At 54.9% G+C, this 27,347-nt stretch overlaps 1 protein-coding gene and 1 long non-coding RNA gene across 5 annotated transcripts in view; both read right to left on the reverse strand.

Moving 5' to 3' along the window:
• The window catches only part of EXOC6B (exocyst complex component 6B), a 307,067-nt gene that overhangs the window by 213,027 nt on the left and 66,693 nt on the right, over positions 1–27,347 (reverse strand). The window lies entirely within an intron of this gene.
• LOC127059504 (uncharacterized) lies at positions 21,904–22,554 on the reverse strand. 3 transcript variants are annotated; one of them, XR_007777419.1, is made up of 3 exons: positions 22,477–22,554; positions 22,357–22,436; positions 21,904–22,158 (listed from the first exon to the last, which is right to left on the reverse strand). It is a non-coding gene; the product is annotated as an uncharacterized LOC127059504 (long non-coding RNA). The 3 variants fall into 3 exon arrangements; XR_007777418.1 differs by having other exon boundaries at positions 21,904–22,198; XR_007777417.1 differs by having other exon boundaries at positions 21,904–22,198; positions 22,317–22,436.

The following is a 27,347-nucleotide window of genomic DNA, read 5'->3' on the forward strand; positions in this document are numbered from 1 at the left end:
CAGTGCCACCATCCCAGTGCCACCTCCTGGGCCAGCAGTGAGCACCAGAGGAGCAAGGAGCAGATATAAAACCATGGAATACCCCGAGCTGGAAGGACCCACGGGGACCCCCAGTCCAACTCCTGGTCCTGCACAGACACCCCAAGAGCTGAGGGTGTAACAAAACCAATTCCAAGGGCAGCTGCTCCCCAGCACGGCCTTCCTGCCAAGTCCAAGCACCTGGAGAACCTCCTTGGCCACAAACTCCGGGCTCTGGCCAGAACTGGCCCAGGGTTCCAGGGTCCTGCTCCTCCCAGGGGATCTCTGCCACGTTCCCACCCAGCAGGAATGGCAGGATCCAGCAGGATCCCAAACAGCACCTGGAAGGATCAGCACAGGTCTGTGCCCAGCCAAGGAATTCTCCTCCGGGCTGGGCTCTCTCAGGGTGAACATCTGGATTGTCCTTCAGCCACTGGACAAAGCCAACTCTGCCTCCAGAAATTCACTCATGGCCCCTGGAGCCCCTTCCTCAGCCTCTGCTCCATGGAAACACCTCCAATCCCAGGCCATTCCCAGGGAATTCATCCCAGCTGTCCCAGGCCTTTCTCCACTTCACCACCAGCAGGAAGGGGCTGGATGTCACCGACACAAGAGCAGGACTGGGCTCGCTGTGGCTGAGCAGGGACAGGGACACCTCAGGCACTGGGACCTGCTCTGGGTGGGACAGCATTCCCAGAGTGCCCCCAGTGCACAGCATTCCCTGCACCTCATCCCAGGAGCGGGCAGCCAGCAGAGCCCAGCGGCCGTGTCAGCACCAAATTTGCACTTTTATGGCAAAAGCCTCTGGAAAGAACGGAAAAAGGGAATTTGTGAGGAGCTCCCTTCCTCCTCTTGGGCCCAGAATTCCTTGCCAGCCTCCCAGTGCTGGTGCTGCAGGTCGGGAACATCCCAGGGGATCGAGGAGGGGACGGGACACAAACCTGCCCCGAAAACCCCGCTGGCACCAAAACCCAGCGGAGCCAGGCAGAGGTGACAGAGGCTGGCCATTCCCACAGCCCTGCCCCATCTCCCAGCCCCTTCCCAAGGCAGGGGCTCTGCTCCTGGGTGATTCCCTGCTCCAGGCTCAGCCATCCCAGGCCGTACCCGTGAGAAAGGGAGGGCAGGGCCGGGCTCCCCCCGCCAGCTCCTTTATCTCGTTACTCTAATGCAAACAGACTTCTGTGAGCTCTTTCACATCCAACATTTCACCATTGCTGCGACCGCAGGCCTGGCAGCCTCTCCCCCGCCTGGAAAGGGAACAAACTTCCCAATCATTTCTAAATAACCATTTCAAGAGCACAGCTTTTCTTCTTTCATCCCACAAAAGGCAGAAATTTTGCTCGGGACCGCAAGCTGTCAACTTCCCAGCAAACCCCAAATCCCACTTAACTCTCTATTGTAAACAGCGTAGTATTGCGCTCCCACATCAATAAATAACATTCCTGAAGGAATTATTTCTGTGTTTGATTCACATTTGTTCTGCATATGCCACTGAGCCCAAGGTATTCACAACGTTTGACTCCTAAAAGCCTCGGCTTTCCAAAGGGCCGCGCGCGAGGCGCTGGGACGAGCCCTTCCCGGGGGATGCTGAGGGCCAGGATGGAATCCCAAACCAAGGATGGCTTTTGTGCCCCCCCAAAGCTCCTTCATTTCAGGATTAGAAAATGAAATGGCTCCAAAGTGCCTCTCAATGGGGCTGCTGAGCTTCAGGGCTGGCAGGGGGAGCCTGGGTGTCCCGCTGGATGTTGGTCCTTCCTGGGCTGCTCCAGAGGGACCAGGATCCCTGGGAGAGGGATTTGGGATGCTGTGGATGAGGCTGGAATGGCCCAGCCCAGACCCCCCTGCTCCAGCCCTGGGCAGATCCCAAAGGAAAGGTGGGAATTGTGTCCCTGTGCCCTCCCTCAGGTGAGAGCCCACCTGCAGAGCTGCCCCAGCCCTGGGCCAACAGCAGGAGGACGTGGAGCTGCTGGAGAGAGCCCAGAGGAGGCCCCGGAGCTGCTGCAGGGCTGGAGCCCCTCTGCTCTGGAGCCAGGCTGGGAGAGCTGGGAATGTTCCCCTGGAGAAGGGAAGGCTCCAGGCAGAGCTCAGAGCCCCTGGCAGGGCCTGGAGGGGCTCCAGGAGAGCTGGAGAGGGACTGGGGACAAGGGACAGAGGGACAGGAGCCAGGGAATGGCTGCCACTGGGAAAGGGGAGATTGGGCTGGGATCTGGGCAAGGAATTGCTGGCTGGGAGGGTGGGCAGGGGCTGGGCTGGAATTCCCAGAGCTGCTGGGGCTGCCCCTGGATCCCTGGCAATGCCCAAGGCCAGGTTGGACACTGGGGCTTGGATCCACCTGGGACAGTGGGAGGTGTCCCTGCCCATGGATGAGGTGACACTTGCTGGGCTGTAGGGTCCTTTCCCACCCAACCCATTCCAGGATTCCATGACCACATTCCATGAGGGCTCTGAAAGACTTCAGAATAAAAAGCTACACCAGGAGAGAGGCGTGGAGGTGGGAAATGGGAATAACTTGGGCTGCAGAAACCCAGACATCATCCCAAAGCCCCTTCCATGGATTGGCAGGAGGCTCCTTGGCATTCCCACAGGTGTTCCCTCACCAACCCTCCAGGGAGATGCTCCAGAGCCATCTCTGCATGAGCAGAAGCCTCAATCCCATCCCTGCCCCTTCCCCACCTGGAATTCCCAAAGGTGAGCAGCACAGGGATTTCCTGTGGAAGTGAGGGATCCCTTCAGCCCCTCTGCAGATCCCATCCCCAGGATTTGGGATTTGGGATTTGACCATTTCAACTCTCCTCAGAGGGCGTCTGTCTCGCTGCACTAACAAAGAACTCCTCGGGAAGATTTCGGAAACAGAAGGATTATTTAGCCACCCACACACAGGCAAAATTAACCAGTCATGGAAATTCAAGATAATAAATGCCATAATTTTGCCTTTAACTTCACAATTTTTTTTTCCCCCCCTCTAAAAGTGAATGTTTCTAATTTATGGAGAGAGAGAGAGAAAGAGGGGGGAGAAAAAAAAAAAAAAAAGAATAAAAAACCCCTTTCATTACTTTGTTTTTCCATGGATCAGAAGTCCCCAAATATAAGGAATTAACACGCTAATGTAAACACCCGTCTGCTCGTGGCGCTGGAACAGATTTACCAGCACTACAAAAGGCTGCCCCTCACTGATCACCAGCCCCAACTGGAGACTTCTGGTATAAAAACAACCCTGGAAAGCTTTTCTTTTTTTTTTTTTTTTTTTCATCTAAATGAGAAAGTGGCCGTGCTCCATTCTTCCCCAAAAACAGCTGGAAAGGATGAGCTGCACCTCGGGAATCCCAGGGATGGGGAAGGGATGTGAAACCTCACACCTCAGGCAGGCTCTAAGGCAGCTCCTGGGGATGGGGAGGAAATAATTGAGGGATTTGGGACCACTGGGGCTGCTGAGGGAGGTTCTGAAGGATTGGAGGCTCCTGACTCCTGGATTTTGGTGTCCTGGCAGGATGAGCCCCGGCAGGGCAGGCCTGGACACCCCACAGTTCCCCAGCAGATAAAAAGTGACTTATTGCATTCATTTCCTTCTGCCACAGCTCTGCAAAGGCTCCCCTGGGCTTCCCACAGAATCAGGGAGGTTGGGAGAGCCCTCTGAGATCACCAAGCCCAAGTCTGGTCCCAATTCCCCATCCCAGCTCAATCCCTATCCCAAAGTGCCACCTCCACTTGTCCCTGAACACTTCCAGGGACGGAGCCCTGAGGAGCTGCTCCAGAGCTTCACCTCTCTTCCAGCAGAGCAATTCCTGCTCCAACCCAACCCCTCCCCACCGTTCCCATGGGATTCAGCCTCCCAAGAACCCAAACGTGGCCAAATCCCGTGGGATGGCCGCACGAGGGACACCACAGCCCCTGCACCCCGCAGCAGAGCGTTCCCCCAGGACACATCCTGCCTTCCCTGCTTCCCTTGCTCCTTCCCTGGAAGGGCTGAGCCCCCAGCAGGACCTGCACTCCCCTTCTCCCACCTGGATGAGAATTTGTGGGATTGCAGCACCATCAGTTCCTTTCCTTTCCCTCTTTCCCCTTTTCTTTCCTTTCCCTTTTTCCCTTCCCTTTCTCCTTCCACGGCTGCTCCCTCAATTGGCAACATCCAGAGGGACAGGAGCCAAGGGAAGAGCAAAGCTCCTGGATGAGACTGGAAAAGCAGCAGAAAAGGAGCTGGATTCCCACAGACATCAGGAGGGAAGCAGAAACCACCTCAGGAGCGGCCATGGGATGGTGTAAAATAAAACAAACCCTGGCTCCAGCACAAAGCCCCCGTCTGCCTCCAACTCGAGGTCTCCCAGTCCCAGCCCCCTCTGCTCTGCCCGGAACTGGAAAGGAGGAATGATTTAAAAATTGGTTTTTACACAAAAAGAGTTGATTCAGCCCCAGGAGTCGGCGGGGGAAGCTCAGCCCTGGATCTCCAGCGGTTCAGGACACAAGGGATTGATTGCTCCAGCCTGGATCATCTCCGTGGCTCCCAGGCCCCACTGAAGTGGTTTCCAAGAGCTAAAGCCTTGGATCAGCCTGTCAAAGCCTTGGAAAACTCTGGGAAAGCCACAGGGAGCATGCTGGAAGTGGGAGCCTGCCCCTGGAGCCCCAGAGCGTGCACACACCACAGGAATAACGCACAGTTCCCAACCTTCCCAAACCTCCCCACTGCCCCTTCCCTGCTAGGAAATCCCAAAGGAAGGGAAAACTCCGGGTGAAATCTGATTGCTCACACTCTGAGTGAGCACTGGGGATGGGAGCTGGTGGGTTGGGATGACCAAATCCCTCTTTCCCAGCACAGGAATGGGGTCAGAGCACCTCCCGTGGGAACGAGCCCAAATCCCAGCCCTGCTTTGGGAATCCCTCTGCTCCTGGGCACAAACCTGGAATTCCTAAAGGAGGGATTCAGAATCAAACAAGGAGGAGTCCGTGGGGAATCAGGACCAAAGGAAATCCCAAATTCCTTGACCAGGAGCACAGAGATCCAAGCTGAGCCCTCATGGCCACAGCAGCTCCTCACACTCCTGCTCCAGGAAAATCAGGCAAAAAGGGATTCCTGCAGTTCCAAGGAGATTCCTGCACCTCCAGAGGGGATTCCCTGCACCTCCAGAGGGGATTCCTGCACCTCCAGAGGGGATTCCTGCAGGCTCAGGCTGATTCCAGGATGGAAAAGGAGCTGTGGGGCTCCTCACCAGCCCCATCCCTGCTCTGGATGATCCAAGGCTGAGCTGGGACGCACAGCTGACAAATTTCACAGAAAAACTCCATTTTCCACATCAAAACCCAGACACTGAACGACTCCAGAGCCCACGTGAGCAGCTGCTTCCCTTTGTCCCAAATCCAGGTCCCTGAGTGCCCACCCTGTGTCCCTGCAGGAGCAGCCTGGGCTCACCCCCCAGCCCCAGCCGTGGGGAGAAGATGGAAAAAAACCTCCCAGGAGGGCAAAATCGGCAAAATTTTGTGTCTCCTACACAAACCTGTGATCAAGGCCTGAGCAATTCCTCAGGGCTGGAAATCCCAGGGAGCGCAGCCCCTGCCAGGTGGGTGCACAGAGAGCTGGGCTGTGATTCCTCAGGGCAGGAATCACTGGGGAGCCTCTCCCGGGGGAACGGGGCAGGAGGAAGGACAGACGGACACCGGCTGTGCTCCCGGATCCAGCCCAGGGGCTGCAGGAGGACAAGTCAATAACAGGGGGGTGGTCTTGGAGGAGCTGGGGAAGGCACTGGGGAGCTCTGGACCCTCCCTCAACCCCCATTCCCTTGGGAATTCCACAGAAGTGTCCAGAAACAGGAATTCCATCCCAAACTTCGGCCACAGGTGTCCAGGGATGAGGTGACTGAAGTGTCCCTGCTCCATCTCCATCCCAGCACATGGGATGGAAATTCCATCCCAAACTTCATGGACACAACCTGGAATGTCCAGGGATGAGGGGACCGAGGTGTCCCTGCTCCATCTCCATCCAACCCCGTGTTCCCTGCTTGCCTCATTCCCCTGGGAACACAAGTGTCCAGGGATAGGAATTCCATCCCAAACATCACAGACACAACCTGGAGGTGTCCAGGGATGAGGTGACCGAGTGTCCCTGCTCCATCCCAGCACAGTGTTCCCTGCTTGCCTCATTCCCTTGGGAACACAAGTGTCCAGGAGTGGGAATTCCATCCCAAACTTTCAGCCACAGGTGTTCAGGGATGAGGTGACTGAGCTGTCCCTGCTCCATCTCCATCCCACCACGTGTTCCCTGCTTGCCTCATTCCCTTGGGAATTCAACAGAAGTGTCCAGGGATGGGAATTCCATCCCCAACTTCATAGACACAACCTGGAGGTGTCCAGGGATGAGGTGACCGAGGTGTCCCTGCTCCATCCCAGCACATGTTCCCTGCTTGCCTCATTCCCTTGGGAACACAAGTGTCCAGGAGTGGGAATTCCATCCCAAACTTCACCCAGAGTGTCCAGGGATGAGGTGACCGAGGTGTCCCTGCTCCATCCCATCCCACCCCGTGTTCCCTGCCTGCCTGTGGGATGGTGGGACAGGGCTGGAGCTCCACGGGGCTTTGCAAGCCCAGGTGGGACCAGGGGATGTTCCTGAGGTCTCCCTGCTCCTGGAGCCTGTCCAGCCTGGAAAAACTGGCCCTCAGGAGCAGAACCCATCCCACAGCACCTTCTGGAAGCTCTCCAGCTCCCACCAGAACCACTCCTGAGGGGATGGAGAGGGGGAAAGCCACGTTTTTCCAGGCTGGACAGGCTCCAGGAGCAGGGAGACCTCAGGAACATCCCCTGGTCCCACCTTTGCTCCTGCAAAGCCCCGTGGAGCTCCAGCCCTGTCCCACCATCCCCACAGGCAGCCAGGGCTCACCTTGAGAGGCAGAATCCCAGCCCTGGCCGCCAGCATTTTCCCAGAATCCCAAAAAGCACCTCCAAAGGCCACAGTGCCCCGTGCTGGAGCCCAGGGAATGGGGAAGGCATTCAAGGCTCACTTTCCCTGAGCAGGGGGGACTGGAGCTACCAACAACGCCCTGGAGGTGTCTCAGCAGCTCCACCTGCACAGGGCCCTTCTTTGGGGTGATTGTTTCAGTCCATCAGAAATCAGCAGGGCCAGGAACCCCTAAATTCAGCTTAAAAGGCAGAAAAAGCAAATAAACGCTTGGAGGGGGTGGTGAGGGGGGGAAATGGGGCTGGCTGAAGGCTCCCCAAGCCCTGTTAGTGGGTGATACAGCTCAGCTGCACACAGGCTGTCCCAGGCGGGCTCCTGGTGACATCTCCTGTGGTGGCACCAAGGGAGCGGCCAGCAAGGGGGTCTGTCAGCATTTTATCAGCAGCAACTGCTGCCAGGGCTTGGGGAGGCACTAAAAGCTCCTTTTCCTCTGGCTGCTGGGGATGGGAAGGCTCTGAGTGGGAGCAAATCGCTGGGATTTACAAACCACATCACACAGAGAGAGGGGTTTGGTGCTGGGGAGGGAAAGGGGGGAGGAGGTGGCACCCAAAAACTGGAGTTCTGAGGGGAAAACGTCCCCCAGAAAGCTCTTGGGGGTATATGGAACAAACTGGGGAGTCCCAGCGTGGATATTAAGGCTCCATAAGGCAAGAAGTGATAAAATGAGGGAAATAATTCAACTGGCCAACTGATCCTGCCCTTATTTCTACACAAACCAAAACCACAGAGTAAAATTAAACCTTAAAGGCTCCAAGGTGGGCAGAGCTCTGCAGAGAAAATCCCTGGAGAGAGGAAGTTGGGATTCATGGAATAAAGAGAGAGTGCCAGCAGTGTGTCCAGCCCTTGGCCACAATCCCACAGGAAGGGCAGGACTGAGCCCCAGTGCCTGGGGACACCTGGGAGCACTCCCAGATCCCTCCATAAACCAGGGCAGAGCCACGTGCACCCCCATAAACCCCAGCATCCCTCCCTGGGGGATGGAATTGCATTGTCCCTGCTGGTGGAGGGGCTGATCCCAGTCTGCCTGGCTGGGATGGAGCCACATTCCAGGAGCAGGATCCCACAGAGCCCAGGGCACGGACAGGAGACCTCAGCACCCTCACCAGGGTGACCCCAAAGCTTCCAGCCACGAGTCCTTCACCCCTCCTGGCAGGGAGGAATTCCCAGAGCAGCTGGGGCTGCCCCTGGGTCCCCAGGAATGTCCCAGGCCAGGCTGGACACTGGGAGGTGTCCCTGCCATGGATGGGTGGGAATGGGTGGGACTGAAGGTCCCTTCCCAGCCAAAGCATTCCAGGGCTCTGTGAAATCACCACACCCCAAGGAGCCCGTGGAACAGGGCTGGGATCCTGTGGGACAAAGGGTGGCACTGCCCAGGGAGGGCAGGGGACACCTGGGAGGGGCTGGAGCATCCCAGAGGAAAAGGCTCCCAGAAGAACCCTCAGTTCCCACAGGAGGGCACCAGGAAGATGCAGGAACAAAAAAAAAAAGGTTCTTCCTGAAACCCCCAGAGGTTCTGCAGCCTCACCCACAGAGGGTTCCAAGGTAAAACCCCGGGAAAAGCCAGGCCTAAAAGTGTGAGCAGGAGGTTAGACCAGACCAGACCTCCCTGGCTGTGCCCTACAAACCAAACCCTGGGCTGCTCCCCGAGGGTCCTCCTGCAGCTCAGCACCCCTGAGGGTGGGCTCTGCACAGCCAGGGGATGGGTTGGGTTAAAGGGACCCCAAATCCCATCAGTGCCACCCACCCATGGCAGGGACACCTCCCACTGTCCCAGGTGGATCCAGCCTGGCCTTGGGCACTGCCAGGGATCCAGAGGCAGCCACAGCAAATCTGGGAATTCCAGCCCAGCCCCTGCTCACCCTCCCAGCCAGCAATTCCTTGCCAAGATCCCAGCCCAATCTCCCCTTTCCCAGTGGCAGCCATTCCCTGGCTCCTGTCCCTCTGTCCCTTGTCCCCAGTCCCTCTCCAGCTCTCCTGGAGCCCCTCCAGGCCCTGCCAGGGGCTCTGAGCTCTGCCTGGAGCCTTCCCTTCTCCAGGGGAACATTCCCAGCTCTCCCAGCCTGGCTCCAGCCCTGGAAGCATTTCCATGACCCCCTCTGGGCTCTCTCCAGCAGCCCCACTTGGCATTTCCCACTCCAGGCTCTGAGATGCCTCCCAGCAGTCCCATGCAGGGTCAAGGCTGCTCCAGCCTCCCAGCTTTGTGCCAGGGAACAGCTCCTTTCCCTGTGCAGTTTCCCAGGCAGTTCTCCCCTGGGAGCAGCCCAGGTGCATCCCTGGCCCCAGAGCAGAGCTGCAGTGGCTGCAGTGGCTGCAGTGGCTGCAGTGGCTGCAAACACCAACTCCTGCAAGGGGAGCCCTGAACAGCTCCCATTCAGGGGCCAGTGCCCCCTGTAAAAGAGCCAGGCACGCACAGGTGGCTGATAAAAGTGCCCTTGAACAGCCACACTTGCAGAAGAAATTTCTAAGGGTGAGCAGAGCTCGCAGCTTTTAATGGCATGGCAGAGTCTGGGCTCTGAGAACCAAAGCAGATCCCTGCAGGCTGTGCCAAGTGCTCCCAGATATCCCTGTCTGGAGCGGATCCCCCGGCTAGCAAGGGGTTAAAGCTCAGCCTCTGAGGCCAGGCAGGCTTGAAGGCAATGCCACCAACCCTGAAGGAAAGCTGAGAAGGTTTCTGCCAGCTTTGTTCCAAATAAAAAAGGTTATTAAAAACAGCCCCGGCCGCCGTGAGCAGGAACGGCCCGACAAGGAGACGGCCACAAAGCAGCTGAACTTGTAAATAAATGGAATTAATACCCAGCAAATTCCTTTGATCCACGGGACACCCATTCCCTTTCCCTGCAGAGCTGCTCATTAATTGCTCCGTGTTCCACTTGTGTCCCCGCCAGCGAGGCCGAAGGAAAACAAATCCCAGAGAGATCTCCAGGTTCCCCTGTGCCAAGGGATTTCTGGGCACAAAAATGAGTCACAGAGAGATCTCCAGGTCATCCTGTGCCAAGGGATTTCTGGGCACAAAAATGAGTCACAAACAGATCTCCAGGTTCTCCAGAGCCAGTGGATTTCTGGTCATAGAGAGATCTTCAGCTTCTCCACTGCTCGTGGATTTCTGGTCACAAAGGGTTAGGCCCACAAAGAGATCTCTGGGTTCTCCAGAGGCAGTGGATTTCTGGGCACAAAAATGAGTCACAGAGAGATCTCCAGGTCCTCCTGTGCCAAGGGATTTCTGGGCACAAAGAGATCTCTGGGTTCTCCAAAGCCAGTGGATTTCTGGGCACAAAAATGAGTCACAGAGAGATCTCCAGGTCCTCCCCTGCCAGTGGATTTCTGGTCACAAAAATGAGTCACAGAGAGATCTCCAGGTCCTCCTCTGCCAGTGGATTTCTGGGCACAAAGAGATCTCCAGGATCTTCTGTGCCAAGGGATTTCAGGCCATAGAGAGACCTCCAGCTCCTCCTCTGCCAGTGCATTTTTGGTAACAAAGGGTTAGGGTCACAAAGAGATCTCCAGGTTCCCCTCTGCCAGTGGATTTCTGGGCACAGAGAGATCTCCAGGTCCTCCTGTGCCAAGGGATTTCTGGTCACAAAGAGATCCCTGGGTTCTCTGAAGTGAGTGGATTCCTGGTCACAAAAATCAGTCACAAAGAGATCTCCAGGTTTTCCTGTGCCAGTCACAAATGGTTAGGGTCACAAACAGATCTCCAGATTCCCCTCTGCCAGTGGATTTCTGGTCACAAAGAGATCTCCAGGTTCTCCAGAGCCAGTGGATTTCTGGTCATAGAGAGATCTTCAGCTTCTCCACTGCCCATGGATTTCTGGTCACAAAGGGTTAGGCCCACAAAGAGATCTCTGGGTTCTCCAGAGCCAGTGGATTTCTGGGCACAAAAATGAGTCACAAAGAAACCTCTACGTTTTCATGTGCAAGTGGATTTCTGGTCACAAAGAGATCTCCAGACTCTCCTGCGCTAAGGGATTTCTGACCACAAACAGATCTCCAGCTTCCCCTCAGCCAGAGAATTTCTGGTCACAAAAATGAGTTACAAAAGATCTCCAGGGCCTCCTCTGCCAGTGCATTTCTGGTCACAAAAAGATTTCCAGCTTCTCCTCTGCCACGGGATTCCTGGTCACAAAAATGAGTCACAGAGAGATCTCCAAGTCCTCCTGTGCCACGGGATTCCTGGTCACAAAGAGATCTCTGGGTTCTCTGGAGTGAGTGGATTTCTGGGCACAAAAATCAGTTACAAACAGATCTCTAGTTTTCCTGTGCCAGTCAAACAGGGTTAGGGTCACAAACAGATCTCCAGCTCCTCCTGTGCCAGAGCATTTCTGGTCACAAAAATGAGTCACAAAGAGATCTCTGGGTTCTCCAAAGCCAGTGGATTTCTGGGCACAAAAATGAGTCACAAACAGATCTCCAGATTCCCCTCTGCCAGTGGATTTCTGGTCACAAAGAGATCTCCAGCTCCTCCCCTGCCAGTGGATTTCTGGTCATAGAGAGACCTCCAGCTTTTCCACTGCCAGAGCACTTCTGGTCACAAAGGGTTAGGGTCACAAACAAATCTCCAGCTCCTCCTGTGCCAGAGCGTTTCTGGTCACAGAAATGAGTCACAAAGAGATCTCCAGGCCCTCCTGTGCTAGTGGATTTCTGGGCACAAAAATCAGTTACAAAGAGATCTCCAGTTTTCCTGTGCCAGTCACAAAGGGTTAGGGTCACAAACACATCTCCAGCTCCTCCTGTGCCAGAGCGTTTCTGGTCACAAAAATGAGTCACAAAGAGAGCTCTAGGTTTTCATGTGCCAGTGGATTTCTGGTCACAAAGAGATCTCCAGCTCCTCCTGTGCCAGTGCATTTCTGGTCATGGGGAGATCTCCAGGTTTCCCTGTGCATTTCTGGAAGTCCCAGGAGAGGCAGATGAGGAGCAGCAGGAAGAAGGCACAGAGGGAACTCCTCACTCAGAGGCAGGAGAGGCTCTGGAGTGGATCCCAGGGCTGCTCCAGCCCTGCAGGTGACCACGGCCAGGACAGTGGAAGGTGACCCTGCCCATGGAATGGGGTGGCCTTGGAGGCCCTTCCAACCCAAAGCACGCCAGGATTCCGGGATCCCTCTCAGCAAGGCACTTGTTATGAACAAAAAAAAAAAGGTTACCGTTTTTTTTCCTAAGAGAAGGAGCAGCAGAGGAGTTTTTGAGTTGATCTGAGAGTTGAGCGTTGGCCTAGAGTTCTTTGTTAGTGAAATGTTGTAACCGCCAGTTAAGTATCCTTAAGTATCGTCATTTGACTCTCAATGTAGGAGATTCTTGTTTATTTCAGTACCACCCTAGCCTGCTGCCAGGAGGATGACAACCCCCCCTCGGACGGTGAGAGGAGAGGGGGATATTTGCATCTCAGGCGACATGCAAATTTCCCCCAAACCCAGACTACCTTAGGACAGGACTTTTACCAAATCCTGGAAAATACCCCAAAAGAGACGAGCCAAAACAGAATTGGGGGGTCAGAGTGGTGTCCGGACAGCAGGGCCGGGGTCTGAAGCTGGAAAAGACGCTTGAAAACCTCGGTCACGCCTCGCCCTAACTCCAAACGATGTCAGTCAGACCCAGGACCCGCTGGACTGATAACCCACAATGAAACCCTGGGTATACCCCACTGCCTTGCGAGGACAGGACTCCCCCGCTGCCCCCTTGGGGACAGAGCTGCAAATCCTCCTCTTCTGAGTCACTGCTGGGAGCGGCGGTGGAACTCCGCGGATCTGCCAAAACCCCCATTCTCGAGCTGATCCCTTTAATAAAGGCATTAAAAGGAGGAGAATCTCCTGCCCTGTTTACTTCAGCACTCACGTGAGATACTCAGCATTCCCCAAGTCCCAGCCACAGACCAAAGGCAGCAGCCCCGGAGCACCTGGAGATTGGGATCTGCCCTTGGCATCACGAGGCCCTGCAGGAATCAGCCCCAGGGATCCCAACCAGGCATCCCCACCCACTCCAACCCCCCCAGCCCACCCACAGCATTCCTGGGGCACCTCTGGAATCACGGAGAGCCCAGGGAGGAGACACCAGCAGAGCCCAGCTGATCCCAGCCTAGGCTGGGCCAAAATTCCAGAATGATTTTGTTGTTTTTCCTCCTCCTCTGCACTGAGGTGGAAGGGGAGGGACGAGGACACAGCAGCAATAAATTCAGCCAGCCCGGGGTGCACAGAGAGGTGACCTGGCCACCTTCTCCTGGGAGCCAGCCACAAATCCCTGGGGAGGAACCAGCCCTGGCTGCAGGATCACCTCCAGCAGGCTGTTCCCTCCCAGCCCTTTCCTTTCCTGGATGGTTTTTTGCCCAGTTCCTGAGTTTGGAAAGGCCTGAGGTGCCCAGAGGACGTTCCTGTGGAAGGTGTTTGGAACAGCAGGAATGGGAGCACATCAGGACCCACATTTCCCTCCCAAACCTCCCAAGGAAATGGGGGAACCCCCATCCCTGGGGGATTCAAAATCCCTGAGGATGTGGCACTTGGGGACACGGGGCAGTGCTGGGCTCAGACCTCACAGGCTTTTCCAACCTCGACAATCCCACGGCACAGGTGAGCCTGGCCCAGGCCCACACCCACACCAAAATGCAGAGATTTTAAATGAAAACCCCAAGTCCCACCTTCCATGAAAATACAGGGCCAGGGAACATCCCTGGTGCTGCTGGAGCTCCTTCCTTTGGAGCTGGACCAGCCTTTCCCAGCCTCCCTGAGGAACAGCAGATGGAGACCGGAGCCACCAGGGTGTCCCAGCCACCCCCTCCCCGTGCTGCTCCCCAAAACCAGCAGAGGGGACAGAGCAGCTCCTCCTGCCCTGCAGGAGCCAAAGGACATTCCCCCTGGAAGGAAAGCTGCTCTGAGTTTGCCATGGATGGGAACTGGAGGAACATTGGAGAGGTTTGAACCACCTGAGCCCGACAGCAGAACTCAGGGAAGGGGAGCCCTGGGCTGCTGCAGGATCCCCTCCGGGGCTGCAATTTGTGCCAGAGTGTCACGGGAAGGGCAGGCAGCTGGGCAACATTCCCTGAAAAACAGAGCCACCATTCCCTGAGAAATGAACCAGCATTCCCTGAAAACCAAATCAAACCAGCATTCCCTGAAAAATGGAGCCACCATTCCCTGAAAACCAAATCAAATCAGCATTCCCTGAAAAATGGAGCCACCATTCCCTAAAAATGAACCAGCATTCCCTGAAAACCAAATCAAATCAGCATTCCCTGAGAAATGAACCACCATTCCCTGAAAACCAAATCAAACCAGCATTCCCTGAGAAATGGATCCACCATTCCCTGAAACATGAACCACCATTCCCTGAAAACCAAATCAAACCAGCATTCCCTGAAAAATAGAGCCACCACTCCCTGAAAAATGGAGCCACACCATTCCCTGAAAAATGGAGCCACACCATTCCCTGAAAACCAAATCAAACCAGCATTCCCTGAAAAATCAAGCCACCATTCCCTAAAAATGAACCAGCATTCCCTGAAAGCAGAGCCATCATTCTCTGAAAACAGAACCAGCATTCCCTGAAAACCAAATCAAATCAGCATTCCCTGAAAACAGAACCAGCACTCCCTGAAAAATGGAGCCACTGTTCCCTGAAAAGAGAACCAGCATTCCCTGAAAAATGAACCAGCATTCCCTGAAAACCAAATCAAACCACCATTCCCTGAAAACAGAACCAGCATTCCCTGAAAATCAAATCAAAGCACCACTCCCTGCCAATGGAGCCACCATTCCCTGAAAACCAAATCAAACCAGCATTCCCTGAAAAATGGAGCCACCATTCCCTAAAAATGAACCAGCATTCCCTGAAAACAGAACCAGCATTCCCTGAAAACCAAATCAAACCAGCATTCCATGAAAACAGAGCCAGCATTCCCTGAGGCCAGAGCCACTGTCCCAGCACGTGTCCCAGCTGAGATGGCCCCAGCACACCCGGAGTGTCACCACCCAGATCCAGGGGGCTTTTCAGGCACTCACACACCCACAGTGACTCCTCACCTCTCCTCACCTCACCAGGAGGCTCCAGCCCACACAGCAGCACCATCCCCCAGCCCACCTCAGAGGGCTTCAGGCACCCTCTGTCCTCCAGCCCAGCCTTTTATCCCCTCCCACCTCACACCTGTGTGCCCTCTGTGCCTGCCCAGCACACCTGGGCCCTCCAGGGCTCCCTGCTGGCAGTGCTGCCCACCTGTCCTGCACACCTGTGCCCAGTCAGGGATGGGGCTGGGCCACAGCCCCACTGCCACTCACCCCAAACTCTGTGCCTGCAGACCAGCACTCCCTGACAATGGAACCACCAGTCCTGAAAAGCAGAGCCACATTCCCTAAAAACAGAGCCACCACTCCCTGAAAACTGAGCCACCATTCCCTGAAAACAGAGCCACCACTCCCTGAAAACTGAGCCACCATTCCCTAAAAACAGAGCCACCATTCCCTGAAAACGGAGCCACCATTCCCTGAAAACGGAGCCACCATTCCCTGAAAACGGAGCCACCATTCCCTAAAAACAGAGCCACCATTCCCTAAAAACAGAGCCACCATTCCCTAAGAACGGAGCCACCATTCCCTGAAAATGGAGCCACCATTCCCTAAAAACAGAGCCACCATTCCCTAAGAACAGTGCTACCATTCCCTGAAAACGGAGCCACCATTCCCTAAAAACGGAGCCACCATTCCCTGAAAACGGAGCCACCATTCCCTAAGAACGGAGCTACCATTCCCTAAAAACGGAGCCACCATTCCCTGAAAACGGAGCCACCATTCCCTAAGAACGGAGCTACCATTCCCTGAAAACGGAGCCACCATTCCCTAAAAACGGAGCCACCATTCCCTGAAAACGGAGCCACCATTCCCTAAAAACGGAGCCACCATTCCCTGAAAACGGAGCCACCATTCCCTGAAAACTGAATTAGCACTCCCTGAAAATGGAGCCACCATTCCCTAAAAGCTGAGCCACCATTCTCTGCTGTGGAAAACATGGAAAACAGCATTGGAAAAGATGTGGAAAACAGAACCAGCATTCCCTGAAAACAGAGCCACCATTCCCTGACAATGGAGCCAGCATTCCCTGGGAATGGAGCCCCCATTCCCTGACAATGGAACTCCTGCACCTCAGCTGGCTCAAGCCCAGCCCTCAGCACGGACCCAGCTCCATCTCATTCCAGCCCCAGGGTGGATTCCCTGGGAATTGTTCCCTTCCCTGGGGATCACTCCCAGCCCAGGGAAGGAAGGGCTGGACGAGGCTCCCTGGCAATTCCATGGCAGTGACATTCCCAGAAGGGGGTTTGGGTCCAGCTGGCAGCTCCCCTGTGCAGGTTGAGGTTTCGGGTCCCTCATTTGCAGGTTTTGCTCACCTGGTCCAAAAGCCAAAATCTGGGCTGGGCGTGGCACCCGGAGTTGGGGTGCCCAGCTGGGACCTGGGCACAGCTCTGGGATTTTGCCAAATTCCCCAAATGTTTGGCAGCTCCAGGTGAGGACCTGGAGACTCTGAGCGCCACGGCACAGCCCTTGGCATGGGAATGGGATGGGATTTAAGGTCCCTTCCCACCCTTCTCCACGTCTGTGGGACACCAGGAATGCTCCCAAACCCTCCCAGACTCCTCCCCATCTCCAGATCCCAGGGCAGGAGCTGTGCCCAGCTGGAGGGCACCGAGAGACCAAACCCCTCCCTGCCACCAAAACCACCCCTGGAATTTTTAAGAGGCGAAATCTCGGAAAAGCCAGTCCATTTAAAAGGTTTATGAGCCGCCACATTTTTATTCTTTTTATTGAATTTATCATCCTGGGCAGCAGCATCCTGGTGGGAGCCACTCCCAGAGATTTTTGGGGTGATTCCATCAACCCTCCTGGCAGGGCTGTGCTGCCCAGAGCCCTGAGCTCCTCCACAGCAAACCAGGCACAAACTGAATTTATTGTGGGGTCACTCTGAGCTGCCCCAGCCCCAGAGCCACGGGATCCTGGTGCTCCTGGGGGCAACTTCCCAGCCCCAAAATAAAAACCAGGAGAAGCAAGAGCAGGAGAAATCCCAGTGCCCAACCTGAAAATCACAGTCCTGGAGAAATCCCAGGGCCCAGCCTGAAAATCACAGTCCTGGAGAAATCCCAGTGCCCAACCCAAAAATCACAGCCCAGGAGAAATCCCAGTGCCCAACCCAAAAATCACAGCCCAGGAGAAATCCCAGTGCCCAACCTGAAAATCACATCCAGGAGAAATCCCAGTGCCCAACCCAAAAATCACAGCCCAGGAGAAATCCCAGTGTCCAACCCAAAAATCACAGCCCAGGAGAAATCCCAGTGCCCAACCCAAAAATCACAGCCCAGGAGAAATCCCAGTGCCCAACCCAAAAATCACAGTCCAGGCTGCATGATAGGAGGTTCAGGGCTCCTCTTTCCCAGCTGAAATCCCAAAACCACAAGAGCCATTCCTGATGGCTCTAAGGAAGGAGCAAGGAGTGCTCCTGCCTCCACCTGGCACTTTGCCCAATTATTAAGCATTAATTATTAATTCTGTCTCAGGGGCTGGAAGAGGTCCAAGGCCAGGCTGGATTTGGAAGTTGTCCCTGCTCACAGGAAAAGGAACTGGATCATCTCTAAGGCTCCTCCCAACCCAAACCATTCCATGACTGGAAGATTAAGGATTTATTTCTCACATCTCTGCATTTCAAGACTTTTTAAAGGTCTGAAAGGCAAGCACACAAAAAGCTGGGCCAGCACGTGCTTGTCCTGTAGTTAAACGTTGGATTTTTGGGAATTTTCCAGCCGTGCCCAGGGAATGTGGGTGCACTGCTGGGATCCCCCGGGCCCAGGGCCCTTCCTCACCCGGATGCTGCAATCACAAAGGCCGTGATTTAGCAGTTTCATTCCTGAGGCCACAAAAGGAACTGAGAGGGATGCCCATTTGTTAATGAGCTTCCTATGGAGTGTAAATTTTCAAGGCAGACTCAAAGGCCCAGAAGTGCTGTTAAACAAACAGTGAAACCTGCCCAGACCGCCAGGAAACGGGGAATGGAAAGCCCTTTAATGGCAGTAAGCACATTGGCACTGCTCTGTGAGCTGGGAGGGGGCAGAGGGCAGCAGGAGGAAGGGCAGGACCTGCTGAGGTGGGCACAAAGCCCTCAGCACCTCCCAGACCAGTCCTGCACTCCCAGACGCTCCCGCTCCGTTCCCACCCACGGGATCTCACTTAACCCCAGCTCCTGCCCTGGCACTTCACTCCAGGAGCTGCTCCAAAAACCCTCCCCAGCTCTCACATCACTCCCATCTCCTCCTGCTCCTTCTTCCTGCAGCTCCCATCCCATCCCAGAGTGTGACCGGGGGGTGGCACACGGTGCCCACAGGATGCCACCTCCTGTCACCTTCTATGGAAAATCCTTTCCTTAGGATTTTCCCTCCTGGGAAGCTGAGAGGCCTCAGGAACAAACTGCAAACAATGATTCTCTGCTGCTGTGGGTGCAGCAGGTGGGTCTGGGATTGGTCCATGTGGTTGTTTCTCATTTATGGCCAAGCCCAGCCCAGCTGTCCAGACTGTCTGGGTCACAGACAAACCTTTGTCATTCATTCCTTTGCTATTCTCAGCTTCCTTCTGCTGAAATCCTTCCTTCTGTTCTTTTAGTGTAGTTTTAACATAATATAGATCATAAAATAATAAATCCTTCTGAACATGGAGTCAGATCCTCATCTCCTCCCTCATCCCGGACTCCTGTGAGCACTGTCACAACTCCTGCCTCTGGGATTTCTCACACCTCACCTCCAGAGCCCAGAGAGCGAAGCAAACCCCGAAGTCCCAAACTTTAAAGGTTGGACTTGCTGATCTTGGAGCCTTTCTGGGCCTGGCTGGATCAGGGCTGCAGTGACAGGAGCAGAGGCTCCGGCTGGGGGCAGGCACTGGGGGAGGTTTTGTCTCAAAAAGCTTCCAGACCAAACCCCAGTGGCAAGGGATGGCTCCCCTGCCTGGAGAGGGCTGCTCAGCACTCTTAAAACAACACATTTTGGGGCCAAGCCTTAATGAAAAAAATAGCAGGGGCTCCCAGAGCCGGGGGAGGTTTTCATCCAGCACAAAACAAAAACCTCTCCCCCCCCGTTTTCCTCGAGGAGTTCTGCAGGGGGGTCACCAGAGCAGGCTGGGGGCAGAGCCTGGCAGGATTCCCACTGCTCCTCCTCGCCAGGAGGAAGGGGATGGCTGTGAGCACCCCCTAAATCCTGACAGGGTTTCACTCCTGGCAGTGCCTCCTCTCCATCCCCCAGTGGGACACAGCAGCCCCTTCCCAAAATCCTGCAAGCCCAGCCCCTGGCTGCCCATGTCCCTTCCCGCCTCTCCAGCCCCAAGGATGCATTTCCTCCCCTAAGACTTTAATATCCCCAGCAGACGAGCAGCAGGAGCCAAGATTAAGAAGGTCTCGTTCCTAAATTCGACTGGAAAATCAAATTCCTGCTTCCCAAACCTGCCCAGGAGCAGAAAACCCCATCCCATTATCCCCAGCCCGCTGTGGAAATCCTCCCAGCCACCAGAGCGACCTTTCCAAGGCTCTCCTGCCTTATCCAAGCCTGGAAAATTCCCATTTTTTAATAACCAGCCTCGTTTGGCCTTGTTAAGGCAAACCCCCGGAATGGGGGTGGGAAGTTCAGCTCTGGGGGTGCCTCTGGAAGTCCTGGGGCAGGATAAAGCCCAGCCCCCAGCCAGCAGAAGCTTCCAGAGGCTCTGGCTGAGCCCAGCCCTGGCATGGGCACAGCACAGCTCCCAGCCAGGCTCTGTGACCCCTGGAAAACACGGAATGCCATGGGAGCGGTGACACCCAGCACGGGGACATTCCCTGCCCAGGACCCAGCTGGGCCCAGAAGGATTCCAGCTGTGCTGCCCAGGGCCAGCCAGAGCCCAGAAATGCCAGGGGTTATCAGGATAACCGGGATTATCAGGATAACCGGGATTATCAGGATAACTGGGATTATCAGGATAACTGGGATTATCAGGATAACTGGGATTAATGGGATAATTTGGATTATCAGGATAATTGGGGTTATTGGGATAACTGGGATTATCAGAATAATTTGGGTTATCAGGATAATTTGGATTATCAGGATAATTTGGTTTATCAGGATAACTGGGTTATCAGGATAATTTGGTTTATCAGGATAACTGGAGTTATCAGGATAATTTGGGTTATCAGGATAATTTGGGTTATCAGGATAACTGGGGTTATCAGGATAACTGGGGTTATCAGGATAATTTGGGTTATCGAGATAATTGGGATTATCAGGATAAATGGGATTATCAGGATAATTGGGATTATCAGGATAACTGGGATTATCAGGATAATTTGGGTTATCAGGATAACTGGGATTATCGGGATAATTTGGTTTATTAGGATAATTGGGATTATCGGGATAACTGGGAACAAACATGACCCAAAGTGCCCTTTTGGAACGCTGTTCCAGGCCAGCAAGAGGCCACCAGGCAGTGCCTGGAGGCTGGGACACGTCCCTGTGTCCCCTGGAGTGTTGGGAAGCACAAGGGGGGAAATGTGGATGTGTTTGAGCAGAACCTGGGGAGGGACAGGATCTCCCAACAATGCCTTGGGCCACATCCCAGTGATCCCAGCACATCCCAGTGATCCCAGCACATCCCAGTGATCCCAGCACATCCCAGCGATCCCAGCATTCCCAGTGATCCCAGCACATCCCAGTGATCTCAGCATTCCCAGTGATCTCAGCATTCCCAGTGATCCCAGCACATCCCAGTGATCCCAGCACATCCCAGTGATCCCGGCATTCCCAGGAAACAGCTCCAAGTGTTCCACAGCCACCTGCAAGGGGACAGCCTGGGGTGTCCCAACAGCTGCTGGGATGGGATGGGATGGGATGGGATGGGATGGGATGGGATGGGATGGGATGGGATGGGATGGGATGGGATGGGATGGGATGGCTGGGCGTGGGCTTGGCGTGGTCTTGGGCTGGTTTGTCTGGGCTGGGCTGGCTGGCTGGGCTGGGCTGGGATGGGCTGGGCTTGGGTGGCTGTTGGTGGGCTGGGCTGGGTGGGATGGGATGGGCTGGATGGGATGGGCTTGGGCTGGGACTGGTGTGGGCTGGGCTGGGCTGGGCCTGGGATGGGCTGGGCTGGGCTGGGATTGGATGTGCGCTGGGCTGGGATTGGCTGGGCTGGGATGGGATGGGATGGGATGGGATGGGATGGGATGGGGATGGGATGGGATGGGATGGGAGATGTTCCCACTGGAGGCCGGGAATCAGCCTCACCTGGAGCTCCAGGATGGGATCAGAGCAGCAGTTCCTGGACAAGGATGGGAAACCTTCCCACACCAAGGGCTCTGCTGCCCTTCCCATCCCACATTCCCTCCTCATCCCCCATCCCTTTCCTGGAGGGAGGAGAGTGAGAAGGAGAAGGAGAAGGAGAAGGAGAAGGAGACGGAGAAGGAGAAGGAGAAGGAGAAGGAGAAGGAGAAGGAGAGGAGACGGAGAAGGAGAAGGAGAAGGAGAAGGAGAAGGAGAAGGAGAAGGAGAAGGAGAAGGAGAAGGAGAAGGAGAAGGAGAAGGAGGAGAAGGAGCCTCTGCCCTAAACCTCCATCTTGCTCCATATATATCACTATATTCCAAACCCTTAAGCTCTGAGTTTCCCAGAATCCTTAAGGCTGGAAAACACAAAAGGAACATCATTGGTTACCCAGAGCAGCTGGGGCTGCCCCTGGATCCCTGGAATGTCCAAGGTCAGGCTGGACACTGGGGCTGGATCCACCTGGGACAGTGGGAGCTGTCCCTGCCCATGGATGGGATGGGATGGGATGGGATGGGATGGGATGGGATCATCTTTAAGGTCCTTCCCAATCCATTCCCTTTCCAGGGGGATTTTGGCTGCCAAGGAGGGAACATGAACTGACCAACCTCAGGGGGCACAGCCCAGAGGGGACACCAACACCCCCAGCTGCTGGCACGAGGATCAAACATCCCCTTCCACCCAGCACAGCTGGAATTCCAACTGCTCCAACTCCTCCTGCTGGACCAAACTGCCCAAATTCATCCTGGATCAGCCTGTCCCAATTCATCCTGCCCAAATTCATCCTGGATCAGCCTGTCCCAATTCATCCTGCCCAAATTCATCCTGGATCAACCTGTCCCAATTCATCCTGCCCAAATTCATCCTGGATCAACCTGTCCCAATTCATCCTGCCCAAATTCATCCTGGATCAGCCTGTCCCAATTCATCCTGCCCAAATTCATCCTGGATCAGCCTGTCCCAATTCATCCTGCCCAAATCATCCTGGATCAGCCTGTCCCAATTCATCCTGCCCAAATTCATCCTGGATCAGCCTGTCCCAATTCATCCTGCCCAAATTCATCCTGGATCACCTGTCCCAATTCATCCTGCCCAAATTCATCCTGGATCAACCTGTCCCAGTTCATCCTGCCCAAATTCATCCTGGATCAACCTGTCCCAATTCATCCTGCCCAAATTCATCCTGGATCAGCCTGTCCCAATTCATCCTGCCCAAATTCACCCTGGATCAACCTGTCCCAATTCATCCTGCCCAAATTCATCCTGGATCAGCCTGTCCCAATTCATCCTGCCCAAATTCATCCTGGATCAACCTATTCCAGCTCCTCCTGGATCAACCTGTCCCAGTTACTCCTGGATCAGGCTGTCACATTAATCTTGGATCAACCTGTCTTAATTAATCCTGGATCAACCCGTCCCAACTCCCCTTGGATCAGCCTGTCCCAATTAATCCTGGATCAACCTGTCCCAACTCCTTCTGGTTCATCCTGTCCAAATTCATCCTGGATCAACCTGTCTAAACTCCCCCTGGACCAGCCTGTCCAAATTCTGGATCCACCTGTCCCAACTCCTTCTGGATCAACCTGTCCCAGTTCATCCTGGATCCACCTGTCCCAACTCCTTCTGGATCAACCTGTCCCAACTCCTTCTGGATCAGCCTGTCCCAGTTCATACTGGATCAAGCTGTCCCAGTTAAGCCTGGATCAAGCTGTCCCAGTTAAGCCTGGATCAACCTGTCCCAGTTCATCCTGGATCCACCTGTCCCAGTTCATACTGGATCAACCTGTTCCAGTTAATTCTGGATCCACCTGTTCCCAGTTAATTCTGGATCAACCTGTCCCAGTGAAGTCTGGATCCACCTGTCCCAGTTCATCCTGGATCCACCTGTCCCAGTTAATTCTGGATCCACCTGTCCCAGCTCCCCCTGGACCAGCCTGTCCAAATTCTGGATCAATTTATTCCAATTCCTTCTGGATCAACCTGTCCCAATTCATCCTGTCCAAATTCATCCTGGATCAACCTATTCCAGCTCCTCCTGGATCAACCTGTCCCAGTTCATCAGGATCACGTCTAATTCATCCTGGATCCACCTGTCCCAGTTCATCCTGGATCCACCTGTCCCAACTCCCCCTGCCCAAACCCAGACCCCGCCTACCCAAGCCCAGCTCTGCTGCTGCCTCCCGGTGATTCCCGTGAAGAAGCTCCTGCTTTTCCTGCCCTCTGGAAAGGCAGCACTGCCCTTTGGGCTGTGCCCAGCCCTGGATCCATGGCTGCCTTGTGGCTGGGCTGGTTTTGGCCCCTCGCTTGCAGCAGCTCCGTCCCCAGGGGCCTCCTCCACATGCCCGGCACATTCCAGCCTGGAGCGGGATAACAGAGGCAGGCCCGGATATCAGCACGTGTTAATGGGATGTAATTCAGGCCTGGAGCTCAGAGCCCCGTAAAAAAACCCCCCAAAACCCAAACACCCAGGCAGGTTCACAGGGCCAAAGTCCAAGTGGAGTTCAAGTGCGTGCAGCTCCTTTCATCCGCTCCAGGCCCCGCCATTAACAACCAGATCTGGGAGGCGGCGAATTCCCTGGAATTCAGGCAATAAAACTCAGCCTGGGATAAAACCCAGGCGGGAAGGAGGGCAGGGAGAGCTCCTGGGGGTGTGTGAGAGCCGGGGATGCCTGCCTGGGTCCATCCCAGGCGGGGCTGGGAGCTGCCCAGATCCCGTGATTATCTCCAGGGAAAGGTTCAGCCCTGTCAGGAGCAGCCTCGTCTGCAGCGTTACAAAATCCCCATTTCCTCTCCCGTCCTAGCGAGGCCTCCCCGCTCCCGCTGCTGAAATCAAACCATTTGAAAGGAATTTATATGATCCTCATTTAAACCCAATGGACCGAGCTGCCAGGGGCCTCCTGCCAGCCCCGCTCCTCTCCGGGGCTCTGAGCACATCCAGGGAAACTCCCAGCCATCCATACTGGGCATACTGGGCATACTGGGAGGGACACCCTTGGGAGAGCACCCTGAGCAGGCAGGGGAGCTGCACAGCCCTGCAGCTGCCTGAGAGCAGGGAATGCTGCCCTGGGCAAACGGGATCAAGGTTGGCCGAGGTGTCCCCCAGGAAAAGGGAGGTGAAGCAGGATGTGCTGGGGAGGAGAAGACGTGGGCCAAGACGTGCTGCTGGCACCTGTGCCAAGCTGTGCCAAGCTGTGCCCAAAGATCTGGGCAAGATGTGCTGCTGACACCTGTGCCAAGCTGAGCCCAAAGATCTGTTGGCTCTTGTCCCACCACCCTGCTCTGTGCCCAGCCAATGTGTTCTCACCTGGCTGAAGGCACAGAAGGGCACCCTCAGGTTGGCACTGCACGGGCACTGACCTCCGTGAGGATCCATCTCTGACCCCAAGGGCTCCTCTCTCTCTCCCTTTCCCCTCTCTCCCTTTCCACCCTGCCCCATGACCCCACCAGGGCAGCCCCAGCCGCTCCTCCTGCCCTCCATGGAGCTCTGGGATGGACACAGCCCCCTGCTCCCATTCCAGACGGCTCCAAATCGGCTTTTCCGAGGGGAAGTGGCACAGGGAGCTCCCTCCCCAAAGCACAGAGTCCAACCTGGAGATAAACCTGCTCCCAAACCCTCCTGAAGTCTGACAGCACTCCCATAAAACTGCAGGAAGTTGGGATTTGGAGAAGCTGGAAGATGCAAAATTCCCTCTCTCATCCATAGGAAAATGAGAGACAAAGGGTCCAGGAGAGCTGGAGAGGGACTGGGGACAAGGGACAGAGGGACAGGAGCCAGGGAATGGCTGCCACTGGGAAAGGGGAGATTGGGCTGGGATCTTGGCAAGGAATTGCTGGCTGGGAGGGTGGGCAGGGGCTGGGCTGGAATTCCCAGAGCAGCTGGGGCTGCCCCTGGATCCCTGGCAGTGTCCAAGGCCAGGCTGGATCCACCTGGGGCAGTGGGAGCTGTCCCTGCCATGGATGGGTGGAATTGGTGATTTTTAAGGTCCATTCCATGACAACCACGCAGGAGCTGCTCCCCAGCTCTGCCCCCACAGGATGAAGAACTGACTCCCCCCTGTCATTTCCAGGGAATTTTGGTGACCCCTCATTCCAGGCTGCCCCCAGAGCAGGGCAGGAGCAGCAGGAGCAGCCAAACCCCACCACCCCCAGAGCCTGGCTGGGCTCTCCAGCTGGGAATACTGGGGGGGAGGAGGAGGAAGAGGAGGAAGAGGAAGAGGAGGAGGAGGAGGAGGAGGAGAAGGAGGAGAAGGAGGAGAATGAGGAGAAGGAGGAGAAGGAGAAGGAGAAGGAGAAGGAGAAGGAGAAGGAGAAGGAGAAGGAGAAGGAGAAGGAGAAGGAGAAGGAGAAGGAGAAGGAGAAGGAGAAGGAGGAGAGGAGAAGGAGAAGGAGGAGAAGGAGAAGGAGGAGAAGGAGGAGAAGGAGGAGAAGAGGAGAGGAGGAGAAGGAGGAGAAGGAGGAGAATGAGGAGAAGAAGGAGGAGGAGGAGGAGGAGGAGAAGGAGGAGGAGGAGGAGAAGGAGGAGGAGGAAGAGGAGAAGAAGGAGAAGAAGGAGAAAGACGAGAAAGAGTTGGAATTAATGAGGAAAACAGCAGGAGAAGGCACAGGATTCCCTGAGAGTGAGAGATGGAAGAGTGGTTTGGTTTTGTGTGGAGACATTTATGGAAGTGATGTAAAGTTTTTAGAGAAGTATTCTGAAGGTTTTGTTCTGATTTTTATTGCATTTTCTTTTCGTTCCTGCTAAAAAATTTCCCTTTATACCCTTTAAAAATTTTAAACCTGCTTTACCTTTCTCCTAACCCTACCTCACAGCAAAATATAATTACACTGATAATTAACCAACACTAAACCCCCCACCCTCATTAGTACATTAACCAAAAATCACTAAATGAGCAAAATTTCAAATTAGCAAAGAAAAACCACCACAAGGAGGAACGGAGCCACGGGAGCAGGAGGGATGGGGAGAGCAGAGCTGTGGGCTGGGAAGGGATGGACACAAAAGCACAGGAGTTTCCCCAACCAGAAGAGCAAAAAAGGCGCTGGAATGATGGAAATGTCTCCAAATTCTTCACCTAAAATCCACAGATGTGGGTGGACATCCACACCCCTCCTCATCCCTCAGCACAGAGCCAGGGGATTGGAATCCTCTGCCAGAAACCTGAGCATGGAGCTGGAAACAGCCAGGCATCCCCTGTCCCTAAAACTGATAAACATCCTTCAGGGGATAAAGCAGATTAAATAATTACAGGTTAAAGAATTCCCTGCATTAATTGGGCACCAAAGAGAAACGGAATTCCTGCTCCTTCCCAGCCACAGGGACCAGGGCAGGACCTTCCCAAAGCTCTGCCCCCTCAGGGAACAAAAGGAGAACTTTTATAGGGAATTCTGCTCTAGGAATAATTGCTGCCTCAGGTAAACCCAGCACCTGGAGCCCTCCCAGCCCTCTCCCTGCACAGCTGGGTGCACAGCTGGACTGGGAGGGGTTTCTGGATGCAGGGAGTTTAATCTGGATGCAAAGCCTGCTGAACCCTCAGGTGCCAGCCTCAGGTGCCAGCCTGCCCCTCCAGCAGCTCCATCCCTGAGGGAAGGCTGGGCTTGCCCTCCCAAAAATCCAGGAAGGGCTGGGAGATAAAAAGGCACAGAAATACAGGGAATTGAGTTAATTCATAACCTCCTCGAGCTAGGCTGGGGTTTGCAAGACACAAAACTGAATTCGTTTCTGCCCACAAACACAAGAGCAAAATCCCCCCCCAGCTCCTGGAGAATTCCAGCCAAGCATTCCCAGGAATCCACCACCCCCTGGGAGGGATCTCAGTGCCCTGGCAGGAACAGCTCCCTGCTCCTGCTCCTGAATTCCAGCAAAGCTGCAAAACCCTCCTGGAGAGCAGCTCCAGGGCCTCTCCCAGCTCTGCTGGGATGAGGGGAAATCCAAATATTCAATGGGAGGGGGAAAGGCAATTCCTGCTTCCAGGCACACCCAGGGAGGTTCAGCTCATCCTTCACAGAAACAACCACTGGAAAAGGCAAGGGAGGCACCAGCCAGGTTGGGGCTGGATTTAAAATCAGCTTAGGACACAAAATTCATGGAATTGCAGGGCACAAACTCT

Source organism: Serinus canaria, chromosome 4, assembly GCF_022539315.1.
Source record: "Serinus canaria isolate serCan28SL12 chromosome 4, serCan2020, whole genome shotgun sequence".
Taxonomy (NCBI): Eukaryota; Metazoa; Chordata; class Aves; order Passeriformes; family Fringillidae; genus Serinus; species Serinus canaria.